The sequence below is a fragment of the Podarcis vaucheri genome (assembly GCF_965113315.1).
Source record: "Podarcis vaucheri genome assembly, chromosome: 2".
NCBI lineage: Eukaryota > Metazoa > Chordata > Lepidosauria > Squamata > Lacertidae > Podarcis > Podarcis vaucheri.
In genome coordinates this window covers 37,402,867-37,408,298 of record NC_138760.1, presented here as the reverse complement: position 1 = coordinate 37,408,298, position 5,432 = coordinate 37,402,867, and the positions used below count along the sequence as shown (strand labels likewise).

The window sequence follows — 5,432 nt, the reverse complement described above, 5'->3', positions numbered from 1 at the left end:
ATGCTGTGCCAGAGCAGTTTCCTTTTGTTTATAAAGCTGCCAATTGCTTAAATAGACATGAGGGCTAATCTGCACAATTAACTCTGCCACAGTTGGCTGGCACTACTCGTTTCTCTGTACTCTGCTGTGTATAGCCCTGTTGAAAATTTCGGGGTGTAATTAAGGGCAATCCACAGTATGGCAAGGTTTTCAGACCAATGCTATGACTGGCTTCATACATTAACAACGACATGATTGAACCCAGGGGTAGATCATAACTTCTTCTTCTTCTTCTTCTTCTTCTTCTTCTTCTTCTTCTTCTTCTTCTTCTTCTTCTTGTGATTCACCATCAAGTTCCCTCTTCCTCATGAAAACAGATTTCAGGCAGCTACTTCAATATGCATTGCAGAGCCCCGGATTATGATTGTTGGGGCCTGCAGAGCTCCATCAATGCTATAGTAGCCTGTTTACAGACAAGGGCTTTTCAGAAGCTTGGGAGTGGAATTGTTCAGCTATGGTGCTTCTCCCCCGCCCTGGCAAGGAAATGCCCCATCAAGCTGGTTTTGTAGTTCTTCAAGCAAAAGCCCTAAACTCATACCCACCAAGCAGCATGGCCAGCCCTCCTGTGATAGATGTACCAGGATCTGCTGAGGGCATGTCTTTGGTCGTCCCCATGGGACCACTAGCGATGAGCAGCCCTCTGGGAAATCTAGAAACTTAGCTGGTTTCTGCCAACTTTGGACTACATCAGCACGATGCAGAAATGTGGAATATAAATGCAATGAGTAAATGCCAACTTTTGAACACTTGCAGGAGATGCTGTGCATTGGATTTTGCTGTACAGTGGTACCTCGGGTTAAGTACTTAATTCATTCCGGAGGTCCGTTCTTAACCTGAAACCGTTCTTAACCTTTAGCTAATGGGGCCTGCTGCCGCGCCGCCGGAGCACGATTTCTGTTCTCATCCTGAAGCAAAGTTCTTAACCCGAGGTACTATTTCTGGGTTAGCGGAGTCTGTAACCTGAAGCGTATGTAACCTGAAGCGTATGTAACCCAAGGTACCACTGTACTGAAAACATTCAGGGGGGAATGGGCCACTTATAGAGAAGAAATGCCTCTCCTATAGCAAAGGCCCCCATTCCCCATTTCATCTAAAGAATGGGACTGGCACTATCGGCAAGGGAGAGCCCGGTACCTTATTGCGCCTGTAACTCCTGTGCCTGTAACTCCTGTGCCATATCTCAAGCCACCTGCTAAATTGCCGATTTTGCAGCACTTCAGGCAGTATCTGGGTGAAAGCCCAAACTCAAAGTCCCAGCAGTTTTTCTGCTTGGATCAAGGCAGTTGGGAGGTCCCAACCTTTTGTGCTGGACAAGCTTTTGCCTTTGTATGCTGTTAAGGAAACTCTGGCACCAAGTGTTCCAAATCCATTCGCTGAGATGACTGCCTCACCTTCCTTGCATTGGTCTTGCTGAGTCTTTACATCCGCTCTCCCTAGATGTTTGCTGTCCCCTGATCCTTTTAATGTGAGGTGCCAGGGATTGAGCCTGGGACTTCTTGGGTGCAAAAGTTGGAAGCACGGTCTTCCCCGCCTGAGTCAGTGAAGGGGAATTTGTGGCCCTCTGGAAGTTTGATAGACTCCAGTCCCCCTTCATCCCTCCTCGTTGGCCTTTCTATATGGATGTGTTGAGCGATGGAGTACAAGGAACATCTGAAGGGCCGCAGGGCCACTTCTGGGACCTGCTGGTGAAGGGCAGGTGATCATTATCGATCCTATTTTCTTTAATAAAAAGGTCAACATGAACCCCCACCCCCCACAGCACACCCAGAACCCTCCTCCCTCCCTGTTCTCCACAGCAGGTAGATGGATGGCTTGTTCTCAGCTCCCCCTCCATCCCAGAAGGAGAATCAGAGAATCATTTGAATGGTAGAGTTGGAAGGGGGTCCCAAGGATCATTTAGTCCAACCCCCTGCAATGCAGGAATCTCAGTTTTTTATTATTATCATCCAGGAGAACACCAGAACCGTCAGATAGAAAAGAGGCGAGCAAATCTGTTGCTGATTCAAACATATAGTACAAAGAGTGGAGTGGAGGCGGCAGCTCGATGACGAGGAAGAGGGTGACAGCCGTCATCCCCGCCTCCTGCTCGCTACTTGTCAGCGGCTCTTTGGGGAGGGGGTGAAGGTGGGGGTCGTCGTCCCCGTCCCCCCCGCGAACCCACACGTCGTCGGTGCTGTCAAAATCTTTTTGAAGGGAGGTGGGAGCGGGCGAAAGGACAGGCCTGGCGGTGGCAGCCCTTAGGTCACGCCGCCGTTTTGCTGTCTAGGCAAACCAAACAAAGCCCCGGGGGCCCCGGCGGTGGCAGCGCTCCAGCTCTGGCACGGCAGGGACCGAGCCTCGTCCAGGGCTTGTTAACGCTTCTGCCTCCCTCGGCCCTTCTCTCCCACATCGCCCGCCTGCCTGGCGGTGCCCGCCGCCCGAAGGGGTTAAGCCAGTGAGTCACTGCCTCTCTGCTTTCATAATCCCTGCCTCTCTCTCTCTCCTGCGTCTCCCTCGAAGCGGGGTCGCCGAGAAGACTTCGGAGAGTCCCTGTCGTCGACGTCGCGGGCCTGAAGCGGTTAACCAGAGCCGGGGTGGCAGCAGCAGCAGCAGCGAGCCTGCCTCCTCGCTCCCTGGCTCAGTCCCTCCTGCTTTGCGCGCCGCGCGCGCCTGGTGTCCTGTGGAAACTGAAGCAGACCTGCCCAGCAAGCCGAGCAACTTTTTGCTCCCCCCCCCTCATCCCAGCTCCCCGCCTTGCTCTCTTTTAAACGCCGGGCTGGCGAGGAGGACGAGAGACTCCCTCCGCAGCTGAGGGAAGACTAGGCGCAAACACACACAAACGCCGAGGCTGATTGCGCGCCGTCGTCGCCGCGCCGTGCGCCCCTGCGAGGCAAAGCTCCTGTTCCTCTCCTGGGTGGACTCGCAAAGGTGAGAGGAGGAGGAGGAGGAGAAGAGGAGGAGCAGCAGCAGGATGGAGGGACGGCTTCGCTTTCCCGCTGGATGGATTTAGGGACAGGGTGGCGGGGAGAGGAGGCTGGAAGCCACCACCGAGCAGTGCGCCTGCCTGATCCGGTCGTCTGAGGGGAAAGGCACCTGAAGGGGGTTGAGGATGGCAGCCGCCGCAGCAGCACCAGCCGACTGCGGACACCGCTGCTGAGGGAGAGCTTGGCGGCGGCAGGAGGAGGAGGAGGAAGAGAAGGACACGCGCACAGCAGCTGCTGCTGCAGCAGCGGCGCCTGAGGTAAGGACGCTCGCCTCAGGACTGCCCAGCGGGAAAGGACGACCCGGGTGAACGGTCGCCCTGCGCTTTTCCTCGACGGGCGGCAGTGCAGACCCCTCTGGAGTGAGGAGAATGGCGCTGGGTGGGGGGCGGCAGAGAGAGGAGGCTCAGCCTCGAAAAGGTAGCCCGGAGGAGGAAGTGGCGGGGGGGGGGGGAGGAAAGTTCTGGACGCCGAGCGCGCTTTCCTGACTGCAGTGAAGCCCGCTTTGATTGTCATCGCGAGTTTGGCAAAGCCGAGCTGCTGCCTCCGCTGGGCTCCTCGCACTGCGCCGCCGCCGCCGCCGCCTGCTGAAGTTTCCTGGTCCGCAGAGGGGTGGGGTGGCGAGCAGGGAGACCTGGCTTAAAAAAGGGGGGGTGCCTTTGGTTTTTGTGCGCGCGAGGGAGAGGGCGAGATCCCCTTTTCCTTACCCAGATGCAGGAGGAGGAGGTTACCCAGCGAAGTAGGCAGTCTGTGCTCTGAACCCCCCTGTCTCTCCCCCCCTCCACCTCCCCTCTCGCGCCACCTGCATGCTCCAGCGCCCTGCCAGAGCACGCAGGTCGCGCGCCTTTGGATGGGTTGGATCGGGCCTCTGCCAGAGAGCAGCTGCCGCCTCCGAACTCCCCAGGATTTCTTCAAGGTGTGTGTAGGCGCGCGCGCGTGTTCGCGCACACGGACACCCCCGCGCACACCTTTCCTTCTCTCTCTCTTCCTCCCTTCCCCCTCTCTGGCGCTCGCTCGCTTGCTCGCACAGGGACTAGGGATCGCAGGAAGATTCGGCAGGATTATGTAATGCCGGCTGCTTTGGCTAGCTAGCTGCGCTGGAAAGGGCTGCCTGCCGCCTGGTCGCGCGAGCAAGAAAGGGGGTAAGTCAGTGTCAGGCTTGGGGGTCCCGAAGCACTTGGGTGGAAGGCAGGACACACACACAGACAAACAGACAGACAGACGGAGCACCAAAGAGTCTTCTACTGGGGAGATTCGCCCGCGCTTTGATGAATCAAATCAGGCTCTGAAAGTTTCCTCTCAGGTCCTGTCGCCAACCCGGCGCCCCATTTCAATCTTTTGCCCACCCCACTTTATTAAAGCTCAAGTCCCTTCTATCCCACTCAGATTGGTCCTTTTCTTTCCCAGGTCAGGTTAAGGTTCAGATTACGCTTTTGTTGTATTAAAGAGGGGAGTGGGACTGTTTCACTGGCTACTTGCCTTCTTCACTCTTTGCCAACCAGGTATCCTCCAGATGATTTTGAACACAGTACTGTACAACTTTTTCCAGCTCCATAGTTGTGGTCCAAACTACCCAGAGGGCACCAGGCCAGTGAAGGGTGGACTACTAAGAAGGCTCCCTGCTACTTTTCTGTGGGAGCATCTCTGGCAACTCTGCACCAGAGGGAGACTCACTTCCTGGGCACAGTTATTAGGCCAGAGCTCAGTGGCAGAGCCGTGTGCCGCTTTGTATGCAGAACCCCTCAAATTCAGACCCCGGAAATCCTGGAGAGCCTTTGCCAGTCAGTGCAGGGAACACTAAGCTAGATGGCAGCTTCTTATGTTCCCAAATATTAGAAAAATTAAGAGGGGTGTGGTGTTGTTATTGTTGTCGTTTTGTTTTTGCAATCAAGCGGCATATAAATCTTACAAAATAAATAAATGAAATAAATTGCATCAGAGAGAAAAGGAGGGTCAGCTGAACAGCAGGATGTTTGAAATGGACGACCTGTGACCCTCTTTCCCTGCAGCCTCCTACAGTGCAGTCCATCCTTCAGGGTCTTGACTTTGGAGAACTTGCTTCCTCCACCCCCTCGCATAGCCATTTGCTGCCCCATCTCTTTCCTTCCCCAACAGAGTTTTGCTTCTTTCCTCCCTCTGTTGTAATTGCATAGTTGAATCAGTGCTTGCCTCGCTTTACAGAGTGGCGCAAACAAAAGGAAAAACAAAAACAGAACGAGAGGGCTGGTTTCTGCCCTGACGAGTTTACAGTTTTATACTTTTCCAGCTTATTGGGAAGGACAACTAAGGGGGAGGTAGGAAAGGGAGAGGCAAATGTAACAAGGGGTGGACCTGTGCAAATGTTACCCTTCCCTCCTATCTTACCATCTTTCCTCCATTCAGATTTTCCCCCTTGCTATCTCTGGAGTTGGAGTATTTCTTATTGTCCCTGGA

General features: G+C 54.5%; 1 protein-coding gene across 6 annotated transcripts in view; it reads left to right on the top strand.

Annotated features, from left to right (window-relative positions):
• Window positions 1-2,476: 2,476 nt before the first annotated feature.
• The window catches only part of EPN3 (epsin 3), a 33,994-nt gene continuing 31,038 nt past the window's right edge, over window positions 2,477-5,432 (top strand). Inside the window, exon 1 of one of the 6 annotated variants that reach the window (XM_082211066.1) lies at window positions 2,477-3,259. The gene's annotated coding sequence lies outside the window, so the exon portion shown is untranslated. The remainder of the gene's footprint in view (window positions 3,260-5,432) is intronic. The other 5 variants (XM_082211064.1, XM_082211061.1, XM_082211065.1 and 2 more) reach the window with 5 other exon arrangements.